Raw genomic sequence first — 13,874 nt, 5'->3', positions numbered from 1 at the left:
TGATTTGGAATCGCAGACAGGTCCAGATATTTAACATCCTAGATATCTCGCTCTCTCAAATCGCGTCTTTGTTGGTTCCTAAGATTTCAGGCTTATGTAGGCAATCTCCACAATACTGTTGGTGAGCGTAAAACGGCTTAAAATCGTGTAGTTTAAACTCGGCATGACCTACCCCTAAACCTAACCTTCACACAGGACGTAATTAAGGCAGCATTTAGTATGTTTAATAGCTGTTTTGGCAAATTAGCCATGTAACCATTGGTTAGTTCCCACAACGTATGTGATTTCAGGTTTTACTATCCTTGTTCAGAAAGAAAAGACAAATTAGGCAAAACCTGACACACACACACACACACACACACACACACACACACACACACACACACAATATTGATTCCTCCGATAACGGCACCATCAATCAAACCCTGTCCCTAAAAATAAGCGGAGACAGAGTGCCCAAGCAACAAGAGAAACATCTATCAAACATGCATTTAAATCAAGAGCACTTCAGTTCATTTTGGTTTTCCCCTCATCACAGCTGTATGAGAGATCGTCTCTCAGCCCAGAATGCTCCGTGACAGAGATATCACAGTGATCTAAACCAATTCTACTGGAAATGTCAGGGAACTTTTTGGCTGCGGTGATTGAAGTGACATAAATGTGAGTTATGCAGAAGGAAGAGAGGTTTAGTATTTGTGTTTGTGTTTGAGGAGAGAGGTAATACAATTACTGTGGGGCTTGAACTAAACCCCAGAGCTCACAGTCAAAGCTTTAAAAAAAAATCAGCAGCCAGAAAGTAATTCCTCATATTCTAGCTCTAGTGGGAAAGGGTGGGAGAGAGAGAGAGAGAGAGAGAGAGAGAGAGAGAGAGAGAGAGAGAGAGAGAGAGAGAGAGAGAGATGGACACCACAGTGAAACAAAAAAGCAACTATTTCTCATTTTTCATTTGCTTACAATTATGGTAAAATATGAATAATCTGCAGAGAGGCAAGATTCATAGAGGCAATTTATGGTACACCTCTACTTTTCCATTTGGGGCCAAAGAAGAAAATAGAGAGAGAGAGTGGATGAGAGTAAGCTGATGAAGTGGGCTGCTGAGAAAAGTAAAGTGGGAACAACACCACAGGCTATCTGGCAGAGTCATCCACAAAACTCAAGCCACATGGAGCTCACAGTAACCCCACTTCCCACAATTAAACTTTTAAGCGCAATATTTTACATACCCCCACACACATATGCTGTTATGGTTTATTTGACTTTACAAGCTATGTGGAACTTAAATGGCCAGATACCTTTACCTTTTTATTGCAGGAAAGTGGATCCAATGAACCACAATATCCTGAATTTAATGCTTTTTAGAACTTATGTTTAAGAGAATGATGCAGAGTTGTGTATTGTAAAGATAAGAACAAAAACATTGAATGTGTAGGCCTACATGCTCTTATACAGAACAACAGACTAATAACCTGCATTATTTTATTATATCCTGGAAAGAATGTCACATAGAACTGTGTGAAACAATGCAAAAGAGCAGTGGAACACCGATTGGAGTTTCTTAATGTCCGCTCTAGAGAGAAGAGTGGGCAATTTAATGATGGCGCAACGTTTCTTCAAACTTGAAAACAAAACGTGCTCATAATCCACTCACAAGGCTGTATCAGATTCATTTCCATAATCAATGTAGTATTTAGAGCTAAATAATGCAAGATCTTGCATGAACATGCAAGCCAATGTGAACAAGCTTCACTCATAGCGCTCATGAACATGCATAACATTTTTATCTGACAATGACTTAATTCTCTCATTGTTTATTCATTATACAGTCTCAAACTCGTTTGACTTTCTTACCAGGAGAAACTCACCAAAATGTAAGTCCTTATTCAGTGTAAATCTTGCCATCAGCAGTCATAGGAACTACTTTTAAACTGCCTTTATGTCCTTTTTGGAGCTTGAAAGTTTTGGAACCCATTGACTTGCATTTTATGGACATTAACACATCATACATCTTTGAAAATATCTTTATTTGTGTTCCACAGACAAAATAAATTAATATGAGTTTGAGATGGCATGAGGGTGAATAAATGATTAGAGACTTGATATTTTTGGATTAACTATTCCTTTAAATTTCAGGTTGTTTCTCACCTAAAAATAACAAATCATATGCCTTCAGAGGACTTGGAATATGATGCTTGCATCACATGGACTACTTTTATCAACATAGTCTCATGACAACTCATAATAATTCGTATGAGATGGAGAAATTGTAAGAGTAACTGGGATTTTCCTATTAAAAACATGGTTAAGTTTATGGTTTGGGTAAGGGCTAAGACTTTATGGTTAGGGTTAGGTTTAGGTTTGAGGTTTAACATAGGAAAAACCTAAATAACATTGGTCTTTCATTCGTTTATTTTTCTCTATGGGATTAAAAGTTATAGGTTTTTGAACAAGCCAGCTTGTCCGATTTCTTATAAATTTGCCATCTCATACTAATTATTATTACTTGATATGAGACCGAGTTGACTTTTATGATACTTTTGCAAACTTTTTAAAGTGAATCACTCATTGTATTGAAAAGACAGGCCACATTAAAACATCTCTTTTTGTGTTCCACAGAAGTAATTCATGTTTGGAACGACACAAGAGTGAGTAAATATGACATTTCGATTTTTTGGGTGAACTACACATGTAGTCCATGCAACACTATGTGAACTACATATGTAGTCCATGCAACACTTGTGTCATATTCCAAGTGTTCTGAAGGCATATGATTTTAGTGGTTTTAGTGAGAATCAACCAGAAATTTACATTATTTTACAGCAAAATCTTGACTACCACCACAGATCTCTTTTGTGTGCACATGAGAGTGCATGAGGAAAGGTTATTCACAATGACTCAAGCTAAAACCATTCAGGTTCATCTGTTCACATGAAAACTTGCATTGTTTTTGCTACATCTGGAAAAATAGCAAGCATAGATGGTTTTAGAAATTTCTAGCAATCACAGAGAATGGAAAAGGCATTTATATCTACAGTATGTGCCACTCTAGATTCCAGAAGGCATTCTGCAAATTTCAATAACTGCTTTTCACCTTTAAAATCACATTTAATTCCACTTAAACACAAAATGATGAACAAGCAAATCAAGAAGTCTGAGGATTCAGGCATTGTTTGTGTGCCAATGCAGGAATTCCCAGCCAAGTAAAAGATTGGTCTTTCTTTCCATACACAATACCTCAGTGTAAGCCAATAGAATGTCAGAAAATGCATAGTTAATATAGTGGGACCATGGCATTCTGTCCTGCCTATTAGTCTTAAAAACTGCTATTCTGCCAAATGCTTGCTTCATCGGTCAACACAGTCCAAGTTCAATACTTCAACATCAAGACAGACCAAGGACTTATGCAAGGATTATATTTGTTGTCAACAGTTTGGTTTTTAACACCATTAACCAAGCTCTCCTATGGATTAAATAAACCAAGGTCTCTGTTCCTGCCTATCTGTCAGTGGATCACCAGCTTTCTGACAAACAGGCAGCAGCTAGAGAGAATGGGAAAATTCACCTCCAGCACATGTACAATCAGCACTGGTGCCTCCCAGGGATGTGTACTCTCCCCACTCTTCTCCCAGTACACAAATGACTGCACCACCAAGGACCCCTCTGTCAAGCTCCTGAAGTTTGCAGATGAAACTACAGTCATCGGCCTCATCCAAGATGCAGATGAGTCTGCATACAGAAGGGAGGTTGAACAGCTGGCCATCTGGTGCAGTCAAAACAACCTAGAACTAAACACGCTTGAAACAGTGGAGATGACAGTGGAACACCACAACATTGACCCACGCTCACCATTCTGAACAGCACTGTGGCAACAATGAAGTCATTCAGGTTCTTGAGCACTACCATCTCACAGGACCTGAAGTGGGAGACCCACAAAATTACACCATTGTGAAAAAGGCCTATCAGAGCTTGTACTTCCTTTGCCAGCTTGGGAAGTTCAACCTGCCAAAGGGGCTGCTGATACATTTCTAATCAGCAGTCACTGAGTCTGTCCTCTGCACTTCAATAACTGTCTGGTTTGTTTCAGCTACCAAGTCAGACATCACAAGACTTCAAAGGATAGTTTGAACTGCTGAGAGGATTAGTTGTGCTCTCTTACCCACCCTGCTAGAAATGTACACATGCAGAGTGATGAAAAGGGCTGGTAAAATCACTCCTGACCACATTCACCTAGCACAATTCTTCTTCGAACTGTTGCCCTCTGGTCGGCGATACAGAGCACAGAGCACCAGAACAGCCAGACACAGGAACAGTTTTTTCCCTCAGGTCATCCATCTCATGAAGATTTAAAACTGACCCCAAATACTTTCCTTTGGTCAATACCGCCATATTCAATCCATCTGTTCTTACTTATATCCATATTTCATTTATATTCTTTAACATATCCTACCTCTTCTTCAATACATTACATCACCTGCACATAACTGTACATCTGTATATAAAATATTGTAACAGCATTATTGCTCTATGGTATATTTCTCTTTTTTCATCTATTATATATAATTTTTATGTCACAATATGTATATATGCTTACATGTATATGTTTGTATGTATGCATATACGGTTGCATTTGCACAGGAAGCATCTGTCACCATGACAAATTCCTTGTGTGTGTAAGAATACTTGGCAATAAAGCTCATTCTGATTCTGAAGTTAAATACTCGCCTGTTAGTTTTAGTATGTGCTCAATGTGACAGCTGCCTGAACAATGTAGCTATAGTATCATGGGCAACACTGGGACAGTATTGCGTCTGGTAGACCATCTCCTGACACTATGAACTCACCCCATTACCTTTTTTTAGAGTCCACCATTACCTCCACACACTTAACAGGTGCCTCTAAACATGGGAAGAGTAGAAAGGTTAACAAGGCCATTGGAAGAGGCCAACAACCTGGCTGCAGTCACTAAAGGCTTTTGGAGATTAAGTGTGAACACATGCTGTTGTTTCACGGCATACTACAAAACTATGACTTACCGACTCAGGTCTCTTTAGTGCAGATGGCTAATGAGTCTTTCTGACTGCCTGGATGTGGGTGGTTAGTGACACAAAATGAGGGCTGTTTTAGTTGCTGCCCTATACTGCATGGACGGTAATCCCCTCACAAGATGGGACAATTTAAGCCTGCACAGCTCTTTAGACATGCTTGAGAGCCTGCCGTTATGATTCAGCATGACTGGGCAAAGCATAAGCCCTCGGTTTATGCATTTAGCTGTGTAAATACAGACAAGCATTATTCCAAAGTGATCTGAAATCTTTAAACCATAGGTACTCATGGATCCATCAATTATACAAGTGACAAATTCCACAAAAAATTGATTTCTGGATTATTTTACATAGCCCGTAAAAGCATTCAAAGGGGATGTCAATACAGGATTTCATCAGCTCAATAATTAAATTGCTATCTTCATGGCATTTCTTCTTTGCTTCATCTCATGAACTCTATGTGAATTATACTGCCTGGCCAAAAAAAGGTGCAATTTGGATTTAAATAAGCAGATACTTAAGAGCCAATGATTGGATCCTTATTGCAGTGATCAAATATTTCAGCTGGCAAGAATTCTTTTAACCCTAACTGATGCAGATAGGCCACTGAACAACCAAGTCGGTAGACGTATCCTGTGGTCATGGAAAAGATATTACTGTTACCGCTGATGAGCTGAGCAATGACCATTCCAATGGTAACACAGATCGCAGATCACAGATGAGCTGAGCGATAAGTGTTCCCACGGAAATACCAATAACCCACCTGCGGCACCTGAAACACATGATGGAAAACACCGGCACACACAGACATGACACATAGAAAGAGGGAAGAGGGCACAGTCATGGTCAGACTGTGACAACGGCTATTTTTAATAGTGAAAGTAAGAGCATTTCCACACTACAATATGACAAGAACTTACAGGATTTGGACTAAACAGCTGTGTGGCCACAAGAAAGCCACTTGTTAGTGAGGCTAATCAGAAAAAAACAACTTCAATTTGCTAGGGAGCATAAAGATTGGACTGTGGAACAATGGAAAAAGGTAATGTGGTCAGATGAGTCCAGATTTACCCTATTCCAAAGCGATGGGCACGTCAGGATGATGATACCGAATTGCAGAGTAGTGATGCTGGAAGATGCATGTTGACATGAACGTTGATGGAAAGCAATGATTTTGCAAAAGTATTTCAATTTCAGTGCTTTATTTTAATTACATTAATATATGTAAAGCGAATGACTCGCCCATCACAGTTTTTGATGCAAATTAATTCATAATTTGCAAGATATCTTGAATTAATAAATCATATAGTTTGAGTAAAAGTCATGTAGGTGTATTCAATTATGTTTATTCACTGGCATATCAGATAAAAAGAGCTTTTGCCATTTTTCATTGTGTATTTCTTTCAGTTTGGTTTCAGTTTGGTTTCTTCCATATTTTGTTTTAAACTTGAATTTGTGACACGTCTTGATAACCAATTCCCAACTCGGATGCAGGAGCTTCCCTAGTGCACTTGAAGGCAGCATAATTCCTGTTTTATGGTTTTCTTGTCACATGACAACAAAACGACTTCCTGCAAAATTGGTTACACCACACTGATTTTTGATTTAGCAGATATTGATTTAGCACACCAAAAATATTAGCAATACTGTCAAACAAACCTGCTTTACTACTAATTATTTTTAAGTAGAAAAAAAATATTATTGCAAATTAATTTGTTTTATTTTTTAAGAATTGCATCCTTTTAATAAAACTTTTTTCTTCATAACGATCTCAGGAAAGATACACCATCTTGACATTTTTACTTAATGTCTCCAAAAAATATCTAAATTAATTTGAATTAAACCATAGTCATCCTAGGCAGGGTTGGAAAGAGTACTGAAAAATAATACTCAAGTAAAAATACTGTTACTTCTTAAAAAATGGTGTGTGAGAAGAGTAAAAATATTGAGTACTGAGTTGCGAAAGCTATGACCCATTATAATAAAAATTAAATGATGCAATTAAAAAGTGTAGCATGCTTACCATAATTTGCATTCCCTTTTATGGCTGTTTGCGAGAAAGAATAAAATATCTAAGTATTTTATAGGTGTTTGTGACTGACATCTTTTAAAATACATCACTTATCTATGATATTGTAAACACTACATCAATCTCATTTAAAAATATAAATAAAAGGGTGACATGATTACAGTAATTAAAAGATGAAAAGTGATTTTCAATATCATAATGTATGAAACAATTACATTAAAATCAGTTTATGTGTAGGGTCTACATTTCCCTTAATGCCAACTGAGAGCGTTACTGTTGCGCATAAAACATGTTCAAAACAATGAAAGAAATGCAAAAAAAACCCACTAAAAAGTCACTTGGCACGTCATGTCCCGCACTATAGAGGCAGTAGAGCAGTTGTTTGGTACTGGGGCCACATTGGGCTTTAAAGGAATAATTCAAACAAAAATGTAAATTCTCTAACAATTTACTCACCCTCATGCCATCTCGGATGTGTTTGAATTTCTTTCTTTATCAGAACACAAATTAAGATTTTTAGAAGAATTTCTCAGCTCTTTTGGTCCGTACAATGCAAGTGAATGGGTGCCAACATTTTGAAGTTCAAAAAATCACATAAATCACCATAAAAGTAAACCATATGACTCCAGTGATTAAATTGATGTCTTCAGAAGAGATGTGATAGGTTGGGTGAGAAACAGATCAATATTTATGTCAATTTTTGCTATAAATTCTCCTCCCTGTTCAGTCAATCTCCATTTTAACATCCACGTTCTTCTTCTTTTGTTTTTGGTGATTCACATTCTTCATGCATATCGACATCTACTGGGCAGGGTGAAGAATTTCTAGCAAAAATTTAATTAAATACTAAATAGCTGTTTCTCACCCACATCTATCTTCTGAAGTCATGGATTTAACCACTGGAGTCATATGTATTACTTTTGTGCTGCCTTTATGTGTTTTTTGGAGCATAAAACATGTGGCATCCATTCACTTAGATTGACCTACAGAGATGAAATATTCTTCTAAAAATCTTAATTTGTGTTCAGATGAATAAAGAAAGTCGTAGATGTCTGGGATGGCATGAGGGTAAATGATGATGAGAGCATTTTCATTTTTGAGTGAACTATGTCTTTAAGAAGCAAATGGGGGTCCACATTGTCCTCCTTTTGAGATGCAGTGTTCCACAATGATTTAGTTCTTGTATCTTTTAAGCCCAGCAATAGTTGTGTTCTCATCCTAATGCATGATGAAAAAGTTTCTGAAGTTTGTGACAAATGTTGATACTTTTCTATCAGACATTAGAAAAAATTTGATAAAGACTAAACATAATAATAAATTATTTTATCATCTCTACTTTCCTGGTAATTTATTATACAAATTAACACACTCTCTACATCAGGGGTCAGTATTAATAAAAAACTAACAATATTTTTAAAAAAATGTATAATTAAAAATACCACTGTTTTATTCTATTACGTCAATAATTTTTAAGCTACTCAAGTTATTTAGGCCAAAAGTAGTGAGTGGTTTTTTGTTTCCTTGTTATTGATGTTTGATTAATAGCCTTTTTATGACACTAGACAATGTTCAATTCAATTACATGTTCACTTCAAGTCTGACATATCGATGAAAAATATGCTTTTTGTCCCACTGTTTACTTTCACTTTAGACCAAACCATCTGCGTTTACATGAATGCCTCATCAAGACGGACATTAGTGGAATTATAAAGTGTATTTGATAGTTTAGTCGTGTACCCGCATTAGCACACAAACATTAGTTGCCTGTCAATCAAACAACATGCAGCTACAGATGCCTGGAAATAAAAAGTTAATTTTTTATATTTCATCTAGATAAACCAACCAGTGGTGCTCTTGCTATCATGATTGATGTAATGAACACCCCTGTTGTAGATGTAGAACATAGGCTAAGTATAGAAAATTACTCAAAAGTTTATCATCGATATCGAGGACATCTCTTTATTTTTTCAGATAAACATCAAGATTGTTTTATTGCCCAGCCCTATTGATAACGTTGCCTTAATCTCTCACATCAATCCAGTAATCTCAGTGATAGATAGTTCATTTACAGGCTACGCTATAGACACACAGAATCTAATAAGCAGAAATATGAAATTTAACTCAATATGTTTCTTAAAATTAGAGGCAGGATTAATGCTTGAGTATTAATCTAGCTTGAGCAAGTTAAACTCACATGACACGATCATGCAATTGGCCTTTTTCAAAGCAAAAAGCCCTTTCAGGTGCTGCTGTGATGTTCAGGTGTTGAACTGTGTTTGATGCATCCACCACATCCATAAGAGATGGCACCGAGCTACAGCTGCCATTAAAGTTTTTTTACATGTGATTTGATTTGACGGGAGTCATGAGACTTTCCGTAGCCAATCACATTGATGGATAAAAAGAAAATCAGGACAGGGAAGTAGCAAACACAGATGGTGGGAAAATAGCACAGTAAAAGTACAGTTACAGCACTTAAAATGTACTCAAGTAAAAGTATAAAAATTTTAAACTACTTTAAAAAAGTACAATTCCTGGGAAAAACTACATAATTACAGTAACGTGAGTATCCCTGATACTAGGGATGCATTGAAGTCATTTTCTGTAAGAAATCTTTTTTTAATTATAAATGAATTAATTTATTAATTTATTTGGAATAAATTAACAGAAAAATGTATATTAAATTAACAGAAAATGTTATATTAACAAACTCTATAGCCGGTTGTCCACCATCAGCTGAAATGGTTCTCATTATGGAATTGGGCCGTTTCATACCGATGCATGCTCGTTGGCACAATTACAGGTTTTTTCCACTGTGGTACTGCAAAATCTGAATTAGAATAGATTGACAGAGCAAGTGACCTATTTTTTGTTGCCACATACTAAAGGTGTTCGAGTACAGTTAGCTAACAGTGCTAAGAAATTCGGGCTGAGAACAGTGTGTAATCCTACCACACCGTGCTCTGAACCATTTGGCCCGATGGTGGAAAATAATTTTATAAATCGGAGATACATTAAAAGACAGACATTAGCAGAAAATCCAGGATACGGGAATAAATAACACTAACATGACTCATGTCAAATGTGACCTAAAATGTTGACCATTATGCACATTTAGTCTCATCTCCTCCCTGTTGGATTGGTCTTCAGAGAGGTTTGTTGACTGTATGAGGGTGTCAGCCACCCACATGTAGGAGTGGAACTGGAGGCTCAGCCCATATGGATTGTGATGACATTATTGGTTTAAAGCCTCGGTGACTTAGGCCTTAACCTCCAAAAACAAATCAGAGTCTCACTCAACTTCTACAAAGCAGATTGTGAACTTGGCATTTCTATCCTATCTTCTGCTCCTGAACTAACACACCTAATTACAGATCAGCAGAAGCCAAAATGCAGGCAAGGCTAACAGTTGTGAAGCAGGAAACCCTGGTATGTCACACTTCTGCTTGTTTGTGATCAGTGGAAGATGCCCTGGACAAGCCAGCAGCACAGCAGAAAGAGTTGAAGTCAGAAAGTGTCAGAGCGAGCAAGAGGCTTGTCTCCTATCATAGCTCACATCAGCATGGGACATACAGTAGAGTGAAAACATGCAGGACCCCTGTGTTGTGTCAGCTTAGAGGCTCCAGCAGAGGGAAAATGCTGCATGCTTTGCATCTCTCACATGCCAAGAATCATTAATCAGGGGGTGTACAAAATAGACACTGTTTTCATAATGTTTCTCTCTCGGTGTGTGGGTGTGCAGATTTCTTTGACAGGGCAGATTCCTGACTAATGAAAAGCAGAACAAACACAAGATGCTGCACTAGTTCAGTGTGCCATTCTCACACCACGCACATGGCCAAAGCACGCTACATCAGACTAGACACATCACTAAGAATCACGTCTTGCTACTCCACAGGGCATCTTTGCTGGAGGACATGCTGTCACTATCACTGTGCTGACTTAACTGCCCCCAACACTGCGGCAGTGAGCACTACACTGACATCCTAAGTAGGGACTTTTAGCAGAATAATGGCTCCTTGTAGCTCTTATTATCACAAAACATTCAAACACAACATTTTATTCATTTATTACCAATCAATCTATTTCTTTATCAAAGAGAGACCTGAAGTTTTCTGGTGCTCTTTATAGTGAGCTATAACACCCAGTACGTTTACATGCGTAGTTAAAGTAGAGCTACAGCAGATTTCTTGCTTGGTCAAGCTACAATCTTCATCTGTCTGTCCAAGTATAAATGACAGATTTCTACTATTTTAAATCAATATCTTTAAGTATTAAATTGATTATTTCTATACATTTAATCAACAATTCTCTCACTTCGTCCACCATGTTGGATTTATTTTTCATATCAACAGTGTATTCTTGGATAGTTTCCTGGGGAAGGACACATAAAATGACATAAAATGGCCACAATGAGGTATCTTCAGAGGTAACATAATTAAAGTACCTAATTTTTGGAACAGCCTTAAGGCTATGATGCCTTAAAATACTACAACTTGTGGTGTGGGAACAGACCCATATTGTTATGTGAAATGGGATTTTGGATTGGATCAGATCTCACTTTGCATGGGGTAACCCAGCATGATGCCACAGAAATAAAAACCTGTGCTGATGATGAAATTTGTGTCACTCGCACTGTGCGCAAGATGTACCGGCATGCGGAAAAGAAAAGTATTCTTTTGCCTTAATATTGCCACATCCAGGGGTCTGACAGCGTTTCATAGTGGAAGTGAAATGGGATGCCTGTGATTCTGTTTTGTGAGGGTGTGAACTAGTATTTTCACTTCAAGTAGAAAATTAAATGTGGTCAATAGATTGGGAGCAATGGTAAGGCATTAGCTGGGCTTCCATCAAAATGTTTTGCATTTTTAATGCACGTTTCTGAAAATTCAAATTAAGAAAATGCTAAACATTGCATGTTTCCATGAACTGTAAATTGAGGAAGGCATGGAGCCCACCTTTTTGTCATGGAGCAGCTGAACAACCTCTTTGCTTCGGGGAGAGTTGTATTTTCTCTAATAAAGCAATTGTACATTATGTTATTAAATGCTCCCAGGAGACATTGCAGAATAAATGTAATAGCTCATATAATGAGGGCTCAAATGGCTATTCCCATTCGCAGAGAGCCTCCATATACCTTGCCCAAGCTCAAAACAGTACAGGGTTCTGCCTCAAGCATTTAGCCATTTCTTCCCTTGGACAGTTGGCAATCAATATGGGAGTTGGAAGTTGTAATTTTGGCCAAAATACGGGAAGACCCGGCTAAAATCGGACAGTTGGCAACCTTCGCTACGTTTAAGAATTGTGCGCCATGGGTCGGGCCTTTTGTTGAGCCAGTCACGTCAAGCTCTCACACACCTATACCATCAGACCAGAGTATGGCCATTGTTCATGATTATAAGCCATTTCCATCACTTTAATGTCTATTATAACTAATACAAAATCTAGAATATCCACCTCTTCCAAATCCATTACATTTTATGCAAATTTTGAGGGTTTATTCTCATATCAAGGGTTTCATTCAGGATTTCATATACACATTTTCAAAATGCATATATAAATAGTTGGATGGAAACGCAGCAAGGCATACCAACAGTACACATTTTTAATGTCTCCTTAATCTAACACATCTGATTCAACTCATCAGCTCGTTAGTAGTGACTCCAAGACCTGCGTCAGATCAAGGAGACATTCAAAATGTGTATTGTTGATGTGCCTCCAGGAACAGGGTTGGGAAACTCTGGGGTAAGGATAAGGGGGTTGAAATTGACAGGCACAGAGAGGCCAGTAATCATGCCAAGCAATGCACATTGTACTGTTCAAATTTGTAAATCCATCAAGAAATAATAATATCCATGTGATATATTAGTGGAACAAGAAAGATAAAACCAAGAAAACATCTCAGGGCATTCAATCCCAGCATGCATTGATTTTTTTACTCTCAGGAATATGAATGGATCGCTCCTTCCCCAACATGATACAGATCTACAGTTTCCATGCACACACACAGACCCACAAATAGACTCACACACACTTCTCTTCCTGTTCTTACACATATGCATGTCACAGCAATGAAGTCCACTAGAATAGTGCTGGCTTTAGCTCAGGAACACTAGATTTCCGGGCCGTGCTCCAATCACGTAAAGATCACGTTTTTCATAACAAATTCACACACCAAAGTCTTGGTAAATTTAATAAATGGCTAAGACAGAAGCACTTCAGCAACAAATGAAAGATTTACGGTATTCCCTGAGCAAGCACTAAATGTTTCCCATGCTGAATATATCAGAGATAACGTCATAAATTCTGTGCCACCAGCATGTCAGCGTATTCATGTGCACTTTCGATCAAGAAAAGAATTGCAAGCAAGGTTACATAGTGATGCATGCCAAAACTCACTTTATTATTACTATGTTTTTTAATAGTAAAGTCAATAATATTTTATAATAACATAAATGGAAGTATGGGTATTTGAGTGGCCAAAAACTGTTTAACCTACCAAAACTATATTGTTTTTTAAAATAGATTCTTCAAGTTAGCTACCCTTTGTTTAGAAATCATGAGTTATCAAAATATTAATAAATACAGTCTTGGCCAAAACAAAGTAGGTATCGTTTTAAAGCTTAGAAGCTGTACTTTACAATGCATGTAGGCATTATGACCAAAACTGAACAAGTATAATACAACCAGCTTACTCGCAGATACAAACATAGAGAGTAATAGCAAAGTATATGTCTTTGACATACATGTCACATGAATACAGGTGTTGTTATATGCCACATTTTACTTATAACTTTATGAAATAT

The sequence above is a fragment of the Xyrauchen texanus genome, chromosome 20, assembly GCF_025860055.1.
Source record: "Xyrauchen texanus isolate HMW12.3.18 chromosome 20, RBS_HiC_50CHRs, whole genome shotgun sequence".
Lineage (NCBI taxonomy): Eukaryota > Metazoa > Chordata > Actinopteri > Cypriniformes > Catostomidae > Xyrauchen > Xyrauchen texanus.
This window is presented reverse-complemented; position numbering follows the sequence as displayed.